Below are 14,062 nucleotides of genomic sequence, written 5' to 3'. Positions count from 1 at the left end.
TCTCTCTGTGTCTGTCTCTCTGTGTCTCTGTGTCTCTGTCTATCTCTCTGTCTCTATCTGTCTCTCTCTGTGTCTCTGTCTCTGTGTGTCTCTCTCTGTGTCTCTCTGTCTCTCTGTCTCTGTCTATCTGTCTATCTCTGTGTGTGTGTCTCTGTCTCTGTGTATCTCTCTGTCTCTATCTGTCTCTCTCTGTGTGTCTCTGTCTCTGTGTGTCTCTCTGTGTCTGTCTCTCTGTGTCTCTGTCTGTCTCTGTGTCTCTGTCTATCTCTCTGTCTCTATCTGTCTCTCTCTCTGTGTGTCTCTGTCTCTGTGTGTCTCTCTCTGTGTGTCTCTGTCTCTGTGTATCTCTCTGTCTCTATCTGTCTCTCTCTATCTCTGTTTCTCTCTCTGTGTCTCTCTTTCTGTGTCTGTCTCTCTGTGTCTCTGTGTCTCTGTCTATCTCTCTGTCTCTATCTGTCTCTCTCTGTGTCTCTGTCTCTGTGTGTCTCTCTCTGTGTCTCTCTGTCTCTCTGTCTCTGTCTATCTGTCTATCTCTGTGTGTCTCTGTCTCTGTGTATCTCTCTGTCTCTATCTGTCTCTCTCTCTATCTCTGTTTCTCTCTCTGTGTCTCTCTCTCTGTGTCTGTCTCTCTGTGTCTGTCTCTGTGTGTCTCTCTGTCTCTGTGTCTGTCTATCTCTCTGTCTCTATCTGTCTCTCTCTGTGTGTCTCTGTCTCTGTGTGTCTCTCTCTGTGTCTCTCTGTCTCTGTGTCTCTGTCTCTGTCTATCTGTCTGTCTCTATCTGTCTCTCTCTGTGTGTCTCTGTCTCTGTGTGTCTCTCTCTGTGTCTCTCTGTCTCTGTCTATCTCTGTGTGTCTCTGTGTGTGTGTCTCTCTGTGTCTCTGTCTATCTCTCTGTCTCTATCTGTCTCTCTCTGTGTGTCTCTGTCTCTGTGTGTCTCTCTCTGTGTCTCCCTCTCTGTGTCTCTCTGTCTCTGTGTCTCTGTCTCTGTCTATCTCTCTGTCTCTATCTGTCTCTCTCTGTGTGTCTCTGTCTCTGTGTGTCTCTCTCTGTGTCTCTCTGTCTCTCTGTCTCTGTCTATCTCTGTGTGTCTCTGTGTGTGTGTCTCTGTCTCTGTCTATCTCTCTGTCTCTCTCTGTCTCTCTCTCTATCTCTGTTTCTCTCTCTGTGTCTCTCTCTCTCTCTGTCTGTCTCTCTCTGTGTCTCTCTGTCTCTCTGTGTCTCTGTGTCTCTGTCTATCTCTCTGTCTCTCTCTGTCTCTCTCTGTGTGTCTCTGTCTCTGTGTGTCTCTCTCTGTGTCTCTCTCTCTGTGTCTCTCTGTCTCTCTGTCTCTGTTTCTCTGTCTATCTCTCTGTCTCTATCTGTCTCTCTCTCTGTGTGTCTCTGTCTCTGTGTGTCTCTCTCTCTGTGTCTGTCTCTCTGTGTCTCTCTGTCTCTGTGTCTCTGTCTATCTCTCTGTCTCTATCTGTCTCTCTCTCTGTGTGTCTCTGTCTCTGTGTGTCTCTCTCTGTGTCTCTCTCTGTGTCTCTCTGTCTCTCTGTCTCTGTGTCTCTGTCTATCTCTCTGTCTCTATCTGGCTCTCTCTCTGTGTGTCTCTGTCTCTGTGTGTCTCTCTCTGTGTCTCTCTGTCTCTCTGTCTCTGTCTATCTGTCTATCTGTGTGTGTGTGTCTCTGTCTCTGTGTATCTCTCTGTCTCTATCTGTCTCTCTCTATCTCTGGTTCTCTCTCTGTGTCTCTCTCTCTGTGTCTGTCTCTCTCTGTGTCTCTCTGTCTCTGTGTCTCTGTCTATCTCTCTGTCTCTATCTGTCTCTCTCTCTGTGTGTCTCTGTCTCTGTGTGTCTCTCTCTGTGTCTCTCTCTGTCTCTGTCTATCTGTCTATCTCTGTGTGTGTCTCTCTGTGTGTCTCTGTCTCTGTGTATCTCTCTGTCTCTATCTGTCTCTCTCTATCTCTGTTTCTCTCTCTGTGTCTCTCTCTCTGTGTCTCTCTGTCTCTGTGTCTCTGTCTATTTCTGTGTGTCTCTCTCTGTCTCTCTCTGTGTGTCTGTCTCTGTGTGTCTCTCTCTCTCTGTCTCTCTGTCTCTCTGTCTATCTCTGTGTGTCTGTCTCTCTCTGTGTCTCTCTGTCTCTGTGTCTCTGTCTCTGTCTATCTCTCTATCTCTATCTGTCTCTTTCTCTGTGTCTCTGTCTCTGTGTGTCTCTCTCTGTGTCTCTCTGTCTCTCTGTCTCTGTCTATCTGTCTATCTCTGTGTGTCTCTCTGTGTGTGTGTGTCTCTGTCTCTGTCTATCTCTCTGTCTCTATCTGTCTCTCTCTATCTCTGTGTCTCTCTCTGTGTATCTCTCTCTGTGTCTCTCTCTGTGTGTCTCTGTCTATCTCTCTATCTCTGTCTCTGTCTATCTCTGTGTGTGTCTCTCTGTATCTCTGTCTCTGTCTATCTCTGTGTGTGTGTTTCTGTGTCTCTCTCTGTGTCTCTCTCTCTCTCTGTGTCTCTCTCTCTGTGTGCCTCTCTGTCTCTATCTATCTCTCTGTGTTTATCTCTGTCTATCTCTCTCTATCTCTGTGTCTCTGTGTCTCTGTCTCTGTGTGTGTCTCTCTGTCTCTCTCTACCGCTGTCTCTCTCTCTGTCTCTCTCTCTCTGTCTCTCTGTCTCTCTGTCTCTCTCTCTCTCTGTCTCTATCTCTGTGTCTCTGTGTATGTGTCTCTCTCTGTCTGTCTCTGTCTCTGTGTGTGTCTCTCTCCTTCTCTCTGTGTTTCTCTATATCTCTCTGTGTCTATCTCTGTCTCTGTGTCTCTCTGTGTGTCTCTCTCTCTGTGTCTATCTCACTGTCTCTCTGTGTGTGTCTCTCTCTCTGTGTCTCTGTCTCTGTGTCTCTCTGTGTGTCTCTCTCTCTGTCTCTGTCTGTCTCTTTCTGTCTCTCTCTGTCTCTCTGTGTGTCTCTCTCTGTGTCTCTCTCTGTCTCACTGTCTCTCTGTGTCTCTCTCTCTGTGTGTCTCTTACTCTGTCTGTCTCTGTATCTCTCTGTGTCCCTCTCTGTCTCACTGTATCTCTGTATCTCTCTGTCTCTCTCTGTCTCTCTGTGTGGGTCTCTCTCTCTCTGTGTCTCTCTCTCTGTGTCTCTGTATCTCTCTGTGTCTCTCTGTCTCTGTGTCTCTCTGTGTCTCTCTCTCTGTCTCTCTCTGTCTCTGTGTGTGTGTCTCTCTCTCTGTGTCTCTCTCTGTCTCTGTGTGTCTCTCTCTCTGTCTCTCTCTGTCTCTGTGTGTGTGTGTCTCTCTCTCTGTGTCTCTCTCTGTCTCTGTGTCTCTCTGTGTCTCTCTCTGTGTGTGTCTCTGTCTGTCTGTCTCTGTCTCTATACCTACACTATAGTACTATACCTACACTATAGTACTATACCTACACTATAGTACTATACCTACACTATAGTACTATACCTACCTATAGTAATATACCTACACTATAGTACTATACCTACACTATAGTACTATACCTACACTATAGTACTATACCTACACTATAGTACTATACCTACACTATAGTACTATACCTACCTATAGTAATATACCTACACTATAGTACTATACCTACACTATAGTACTATACCTACACTATAGTACTATACCTACCTATAGTACTATACCTACCTATAGTACTATACCTACATTATAGTACTATACCTACACTATAGTACTATACCTACCTATAGTACTGTACCTACACTATAGTACTGTACCTACACTATAGTACTATACCTACACTATAGTACTATACCTACACTATAGTACTATACCTACACTATAGTACTATACCTACCTATAGTACTATACCTACACTATAGTACTATACCTACACTATAGTACTATACATATACTATAGTACTATACCTACCTATAGTACTATACCTAGACTATAGTACTATACCTACACTATAGTACTATACCTACACTATAGTACTATACCTACACTATAGTACTATACCTACCTATAGTACTATACCTACACTATAGTACTATACCTACACTATAGTAATATACCTACCTATAGTACTATACCTACCTATAGTACTATACCTACCTATAGTAATATACCTACCTATAGTACTATACCTACACTATAGTACTAAACCTACACTATAGTACTATACCTACACTATAGTACTATACCTACCTATAGTACTATACCTACCTATAGTACTATACCTACACTATAGTACTATACCTACACTATAGTACTATACCTATACTATGGTACTATACCTAGACTATAGTATTATACATATACTATGGTACTATACCTAGACTATAGTACTATACCTACACTATGGTACTGTACCTACACTACAGTACTATACCTACACTATAGTACTATACCTACACTATAGTACTATACCTACCTATAGTACTATACCTACACTTGGGGTTAGCGATTTGTCATATTATCTGGCCGTATAGGAAATGAAAAAATACAGGGACTCAACTTTGCAAGTTAAACATTTGTGTGTGTGCTTTAATTACATCGAAATTTTGTTCAATTTCGGGGTCCCTATATAACAACGAGCTTTATCTGGCACGGCCAGTTGCCGTGGCATTGTGTAAACAGATCTAAGCCATTATATTGAGTGTGTGTCTGTGTGCATATATATAGAGAGAGTTTATAGTTCATAGGATGCATAGCAAGAAAATCCCGTACAAAATGAGATAAAACATTCCCCAAAGCTAACTCCAAAAAGGTTTATATTGTATATAGATAGTTGCGTGTGTGTGTCAACTACGTTAATATATGGTAATTTATGATAAGTACATTCGAATAAATTACGAGAGTGGTGTGGGGGTGGGTGGCGGTCAGGACACGTGATACAACTCCACGCATAAATTATAATAATCCGCGGCTCATTAACATGAATTACAATAATTAACATTCGCATAAATTGTAATGTGTGCTCATTAACATGAATTCTAATGTTAGACTCATTAACAATAAGCATCATGTATGACTCATTAACATAAATGGTAAGTTATGGATCATTAACATACATTATGATGTATGACTCATCAACATAAATTTGAGTAATTAATGACTCATCATAAATTTGCGAAGTCTATGCCTCCTTAACATGACTCATTAACATAAATTTGAATAATTTATGCCTCCTTAGCACGGGCAAATCATACAGGAAGCGCACATTACGAATAAAACCGCGTATTAGCATAAATTATAATAATTCGTGCATCATTAACACACATTATCATACCATCGCATCTCATTAACACACATTATGACCCAAGTTTTTTCGCAAAGAAATGACAATAATTCCCCCCTGCATCGAATGTTAACGTCATTCCTTTGCACCGTACCATTGGCGTAACATGTAATTCAAGTACTATTAGCATAAGCGATGCTAATTTACCACTCGTCAGCTCCAACTATAATTGTTCATAATGAACATCTCAACATTACGATGCCCTGCGGGGTGAATTGATTGCAGTGGGTGGGTGGGTGGGTCGGGGAAGTGGTGATCGTTACCATTATGCATTTGTAATAAAAATGCGTTATTGTTATTATTAGTAGTAGTATCAATAGTATTATATAGTCACGTAGAGGGGAAATACTCAAACAGAAATAGAACGACAGAACGCTCGCGAGAGAATGTACGTGAGAATTTAATTTAATTTTATGTTTTTTTATTATTTTTATTGTTCCCACCTTCTACGTGGTAACCTTACCCCCAAAACAAAGCGATAATATAAAGCTTGCAATTGGAAATCAAAAGTGCGCACATTTTTCGCAAAACTGTGATCAAATTAAGTCGGAGATGGGTGAAGACTCAAAGATTAATTATGAAATTATTGCTGTGTTGGAAGATTTGCCGGGGGTTATTAACGAAGATTAACCCATCAAGAGTTAGAATTACAGGCGCTGTGAGTTCTAATAATGTTTATATAATGCTAATTGATCATGCTAATCAATAATAATTGAATTACGATTGTAATATATTTGTTTTTTTACACGTATATATACATTTTCATTTTATCGTAAATAATTATAATATAATTATAATTTGTTATCTATTGCAATGCATCGCATTTATACTTTATGCACGTTATAAGTAATTGTAATTCTAATAAACTATACGTAGCTTTCATCTATTGCGATTTATTATAATTGCAAATTAGCAGAATAATAAGTTGTAATAAATTAGCGTTAGAATGCATCACTATAAATTATAAATAATTATCTATTGCACTGAATAATAATAATAGATTAGCATAGGTAACGATTAATTATCACTACGATAAATTGTGCCAAATTTGAATACGTTACAAGGCATCGCAATCGATTGTAACGAATTAGCATTGCAATAAACGATCATCAATCGGACAAAATCATGATAAATTACGTTATTTGCACGGATCAAAGTTGACAATTGTTTATTCTAAAAGATTCATGATTAAGTATTATTGCAATTCCGCTGGTGCTGGTGGTGTTGGTGGTGTCGGTGGTGGTGGTGTGTCATGCAAATTCCTTACAGCAAATGCGAATACATTAAAGTTCACGTAATTTCTAACGCTTGTAATTCTCATTCATTGCAAACGAATTGGTGGTGATGGTGGTGGTGGTGGCGGTGGCGAAGCATGACAGACATTTGTGTGAACCAATAATCACTCATTTCACTCAACAACAACCGCCATTCGACACTAAGTGGCGGTGACGTCACCACGACGCTTGTGCCAGGCTATGTGCACCCTGAGGCCACGTGAAGTGTCGAACGCCCGCTGGCAGGAGGTCACGGGGCAGACCCAGCAGGTGCCACGGGTCGACTGACTGAGATGGCTGGCTGATGCGCCACCTGTGCCCCTTACTGTGCCAACCTGCTGTGCTTTAGCCACCCGGCGTTCCGCTCGTTGTTGTGAGCGTCGCTCCTCCGCCCTCCGTTGTTGTTGGAGGGCGACTGCCTCCAACTGCCCAGTAGCAGCGTCCTTCACGAGCCTCCTCCATAGTGGACGATCTTGACACCGCTGGTACCGATCATCGGCAAGTCCACTCAGCTCCACGTCCTCCTGTACCACATCACTCCATCTCTTCTCTAGCCCGTGCCGCGCCCGTTTAGCCCCCTCGATCCGGCCGAACAAAAGCTGTTTCGGCATGCGGTGGCTGGGCATGCGGGCTACATGACCCAGCCATCGCAGCCTTGCCTGCCGGAGGAGCTCACCAATGGGACCTTGCCCAGATCTTTCAAGGATTTGTGAGCTCCTCACACAATCCAGCCTGGTCTAACCCAGGATGGATCGTAGGCAGGCCAGCCTAAATGTTTCCAACCGGCGAAGATGTTCCATTAGGGGGGTCCACGTTTCGCAAGCGTAGAGAAGGGAGGGAATGACCGTGGCCGAGAAGACCTGAAGCTTAGTGCGGAGCGACAGACCAGGTAGCTACCACACAGCGTTACGCAACCGATGAAAAGATATTGCCGCTCGACTGATTCGGAGTGAGACCTCTGCTGTTAAACCGGAGCCGGTCATGAGCAAACTGCCCAGGTATGGGAAACTCTCCACTCTCTCCACAACTGCCCCATCACGGATTGGGAGTTGTGGCGTGGAGTGTCCGATGGTACAAAATACCCAGGCAGGTGCTTAGTTTTGGTGGGGCTGATGGTAAGGCCCCATCTCTTTCACTCATACACCACCATCATCACCATCACTACCATCACCACCATCACTACCACCACCATCACCATCATCACCATCCCCACCAGCATCATCACCATCAATACCACCACCACCATCACCACCATCATCACCATCACTACCACCACCATCATCACCATTAATACCACCACCACCATCACCACCATCACCACCATCATCACCATCACCACCATCACCACCATCATCACCATCAATACCACCACCACCATCACCACCATCATCACCACCATCACCACCATCACTTTTACCACCATCACCATCACCACCATCACCACCATCATCACCATCAGTACCATTAGTACCATCATCACTATCACTACCATCATCACCATCACCACCATCACCACCATCATCACCATTACTACCATCATCACCATCACCACCACCATCACCACCACCACCATCACCACCATCATCACCATCACTACCATCGCTACCATCATCACCACCATCATCACCACCATTACCACCATCACTACCATCATCACCACCACAATCACCACCATCACCACCACCATCATCACCACCACCACCACCACCTCCACCACTCACTCACCCATCACTCCATCTCTTCTCTAGCCCGTGTCCTCACTTACCCACTCACCCACTGACCCATCACTCCATCTCTTATCTAACCCGTGTCACCAACTCACCCACTCACTCACCCACTCACCCATCAATCCATCTCTTCTCTAGCCCGTAACGCGCCCATTAAGCCCCCTCTATCCAGCTGAACAAAAGGTGTTTCGGCATGCGGTGGCTGGGCATGCGGGCTACATGACCCAGCCAACGCAGCCTTGCCTGCCGGAGGAGCTCACCGATGGGACCTTGCCCAGATCACACCACCACCGCCACCACCGCCACCACACTCACACCACCACCACTACCACCACCACACTCACACCACCACCACAACACTCACACCACCACCACCACACTCACACCACCACCACCACCACACTCACACCACAACACTCACACCATCACCATCACCACACTCACACCACACCACCACCACCACCGCCACCACACTAACACCACCGCCACCACACTCACACCACCACCACCACACTCACACCACCACCACACTCACACCACCACCACCACACTCACACCACCACCACCACATTAACACCACACTCACACCACCACCACACCCACACGCTCACCATCACCATACTCACACCACCACACCACCACCACACTCACACCACCACCACTACCACCACACACACCATCACCACCACACTAACACCACCACCACACTCACACCACCACACTCACACCACCACCACACTCACACCACCACCACACTCACACCACCACCACCACATTAACACCACCACCACACTCACACCACCACCACACTCACACCACCACCACTACCACCACCACCACACCACCACCACACTCACACCACCACCACCACCACCACCACCACACTCACACCACCACCACTACCACCACACTCAAACCACCACCACACTAACACCACCACACTCACACCACCACCACCGCCACCACACTCACACCACCACCACACTAACACCACCACCACTACCACCACACTCACCATCACCACCACACTAACACCACCACCACACTCACACCACCACCACACTCACACCACACCACCACACTCACACCACCACCACCACACTCACACCACCACCACACTAACACCACCACCACACTCACACCACACTAACACCACCACCACACTCACACCACCACCACCACACTAACACCACCACCACACTCACACCACCACCACACTAACACCACCACCACACTCACACCACACTAACACCACCACCACACTCACACCACCACCACCACACTCACACCACCACCACACTCACACCACCACCACACTCACACCACCACCACTACCACCACACTCACACCACCACCACCACACCACCACCACCACCACACTAACACCACCACCACACTCACACCACCACCACACTCACACCACCACCACCACACTCACACCACCACCACATTAACACCACCACCACACTCACACCACCACCACACCCACACGCTCACCATCACCATACTCACACCACCACACCACCACCACACTCACACCACCACCACTACCACCACACACACCATCACCACCACACTAACACCACCACCACACTCACACCACCACCACACTCACACCACCACCACCACACTCACACCACCACCACCACATTAACACCACCACCACACTCACACCACCACCACCACACCCACACGCTCACCATCACCACACTCACACCACCACACCACCACCACACTCACACCACCACCACTACCACCACACACACCATCACCACCACACTAACACCACCACCACACTCACACCACCACACTCACACCACCACCACACTCACACCACCACCACCACCACACTCACACCACCACCACCACATTAACACCACCACCACACTCACACCACCACCACACTCACACCACCACCACTACCACCACCACCACACCACCACCACACTCACACCACCACCACCACCACCACCACACTCACACCACCACCACTACCACCACACTCAAACCACCACCACACTAACACCACCACACTCACACCACCACCACCGCCACCACACTCACACCACCACCACACTAACACCACCACCACTACCACCACACTCACCATCACCACCACACTAACACCACCACCACACTCACACCACACTCACACTACCACCACACTCACACCACCACTACCACCACACTAACACCACCACACTCACACCACCACCACACTCACACCACACCACCACACTCACACCACCACCACCACACTCACACCACCACCACACTAACACCACCACCACACTCACACCACACTAACACCACCACCACACTCACACCACCACCACCACACTAACACCACCACCACACTCACACCACCACCACACTAACACCACCACCACACTCACACCACACTAACACCACCACCACACTCACACCACCACCACCACACTAACACCACCACCACACTCACACCACCACCACACTCACACCACCACCACTACCACCACACTCACACCACCACCACCACCACCACACCACCACCACCACCACACTCACACCACCACCACACTACCACCACACTCACACCACCACCACCACACTCACACCACCACCACACTCACACCACCACCACACTCACACCACCACCACTACCACCACACTCACACCACCACCACCACCACCACACCACCACCACCACCACACTCACACCACCACCACACTACCACCACACTCACACCACCACCACACTACCACCACACTCACACCACCACCACACTAACACCACCACCACACTAACACCACCACCACACTCACACCACCACCACACTCACACCACCACCACTACCACCACACTCACACCACCACCACCACACTCACACCACCACCACCACACTCACACCACCACCACCACACTCACACCACCACCACACTCACACCACCACCACTACCACCACACTCACACCACCACCACCACCACCACCACACCACCACCACCACCACACTCACACCACCACCACACTACCACCACACTCACACCACCACCACACTACCACCACACTCACACCACCACCACACTAACACCACCACCACACTAACACCACCACCACACTCACACCACCACCACACTCACACCACCACCACTACCACCACACTCACACCACCCCCACCACACTCACACCACCACACTCACACCACCACCACACTAACACCACCACCACCACCACACTAACACCACCACCACTACCACCACACTCACACCACCACCACCACACTCACACCACCACACTCACACCACCACCACACTCACACCACCACCACCACCACACTAACACCACCACCACCACACTCACACCACCACCACAGTAACACCACCACACTCACACCACCACCACTACCACCACACTCACACCACCACCACCACACTCACACCACCACCACCACACTCACACCACCACACTAACACCACCACCACACTAACACCACCACCACCACACTAACACCACCACCACCACACTAACACCACCACCACACTCACACCACCACACTCACACCACCACCACTACCACCACACTCACACCACCACCACCACACTCACACCACCACCACCACACTCACACCACCACACTCACACCACCACCACACTCACACCACCACCACCACCACCACACTCACACCACCACCACCACCACCACCGCCACCACCGCCACCACCACCACACTCACACCACACTCACACCACCACCACACTCACACCACCACCACCACCACACTCACACCACCACCACCACCACACTAACACCACCACTACACTCACACCACCACCACACTAACACCACCACCACACTCACACCACCACCACCACCACCACAGTAACACCACCGCCACCACACCACCACCACCACACTCACACCACCACCACAGTAACACCACCACACTCACACCACCACCACCACCACCACCACACTCACACCACCACCACCACCACCACCGCCACCACCACAGCCGCGAGTGTTGCCGTGTTGGCGACTTGGCGACGTGGAAGGGGGGCCCCCCCCCCTGCCCGTGGAGCCCCCGACCCCAGGGCCCCCCCCCTGGGCCCCAGCGTGCAGCCAGCAGCCCCTCCCCTCTTCTGAGCGGGGGGGGCGGCCTTCGTACCCTGAACACCTCCACCTACTGCTCCACCTCCTACTGCTGCTCCACCTCCTACTGCTGCACCTCCACCTCCTACTGCTGCACCTCCACCTGCGGCTCCACCTCCACCTGCAGCTCCAGGAGTTGATTTGTCCACAGCGGAGTCGTGGGGCTCAGGGGGACCTTGGGGGGGTAGGTGGGGTGGGGGGGGGTGGGGGTGGAAGGGGACCAGACACAAAGAGAAAGAGAGAGCGAGAGACACGGGTTGAGGGAGGGAGGGGAGGAAGGATGATGGCCGCCATCATCATCACCACCACGTGGTGATGATGATGATGGCGGCCACGTGGTGATGATGATGGCGGCCACGTGGTGGTGATGATGGCGGCCATCATCATCATCACCACCACGTGGTGATGATGATGATGGCGGACACGTGGTGATGATGGCGGCCACGTGGTGGTGATGATGGCGGCCATCATCACCACCACGTGGTGATGATGATGGCGGACACGTGGTGATGATGGCGGCCACGTGGTGGTGATGATGGCGGCCATCATCACCACCACGTGGTGATGATGATGGCGGACACGTGGTGATGATGGCGGCCACGTGGTGGTGATGATGGCAGCCATCATCACCACCACGTGGTGATGATGATGGTGGACACGTGGTGATGATGGCGGCCATTACCACGTGATGATGATGGCCGCCATCATCATCACCACCACGTGATGATGATGGCCGCCATTATTACCACGTGGTGATGATGATGGCGGCCACGTGGTGATGATGGCGGCCATTACCACGTGATGATGATGGCGGCCATCATCATCACCACCACGTGATGATGATGGCCGCCATTATCACCACGCGGTGATGATGACGGCGGCCATCATCACAATTTGACAGGACACCTGATGATGATGATGATGATTATGATGAAGATGATGATGATGATGGCACCACCTGATGACGATTTGCCGCTCGTCTGTCGCAGTCGAAACGCCGTGAGAATTTTATCGTTTCATAACCGCTCATCATTTCACCCTTTCCCCTTCTACCCGGGGGGCGGCGGTAGCGGCTGCGGCTTTACCGAAAGGACCACGGGAATCGGCGTCCCGGTCGGCAGGGGGGACTCGACCGAGCGGAGGGAGCACATTTCCCTCGCAAGGCGCCCCGGGGGGCAAACCCGCTCGTTTCTCGCTGCCGTCGGGGGACATCGACCGCGGCCCGGTTCGAACCTCTCCCCGCTCGCCCGCCGGAGAGCCCCCAAACGCTTCGGTTATCTCGGGGTAGCCACTCGTGTGGTTGTTTTTTTTTGCCGGGCATAGGGGAGGGCGCATCATCACCATCACCATCATCACCATCACCATCACCACCATCACCACCACCCACCCACCCACCCCGCGCGTGCTCGCTCGAGGGCCCTCTCGGCTTCTGCCAGAGGTTTCTGCCGCCGATGGTTTTGCCGAGGGGTGGATTGTCGTTTGTTGTTGTCGTTGTTGATGATGATGTTGTTGATGATGTTGTTGTTGTTGTTGGTTGGTTGTTGTTATTGTTGTTGTAGTTGTTGTTGTTGTTATTGTTGTTCTTGTTGTTGTTATTGTTGTTATTGTTGTTTGTTATTGTTGTTATTGTTGTTGTTATTGTTGTTATTGTTATTGTTGTTATTGTTGTTGTTGTTGTCGT

The 14,062-nt window shown here is 49.3% G+C and overlaps 1 long non-coding RNA gene across 1 annotated transcript in view; it reads right to left on the bottom strand.

The window, feature by feature from the left end:
• The window catches only part of LOC142907878 (uncharacterized), a 32,320-nt gene extending 20,399 nt beyond the window's left edge, over nt 1-11,921 (bottom strand). The window contains exon 1 of the long non-coding RNA XR_012931327.1: nt 8,331-11,921. This is a non-coding gene — a long non-coding RNA (uncharacterized LOC142907878). The remainder of the gene's footprint in view (nt 1-8,330) is intronic.
• Nucleotides 11,922-14,062: the final 2,141 nt, after the last annotated feature.

The sequence above is a fragment of the Petromyzon marinus genome, chromosome 84, assembly GCF_048934315.1.
Source record: "Petromyzon marinus isolate PM22_M1 ecotype Great Lakes invasive population chromosome 84, UKy_Petmar_22M1.pri1.0, whole genome shotgun sequence".
In the NCBI taxonomy this organism is placed as follows: domain Eukaryota; kingdom Metazoa; phylum Chordata; class Hyperoartia; order Petromyzontiformes; family Petromyzontidae; genus Petromyzon; species Petromyzon marinus.
Note: the sequence above shows the minus strand (reverse complement) of the source record. Positions and strands in the feature narration are given on the sequence as shown.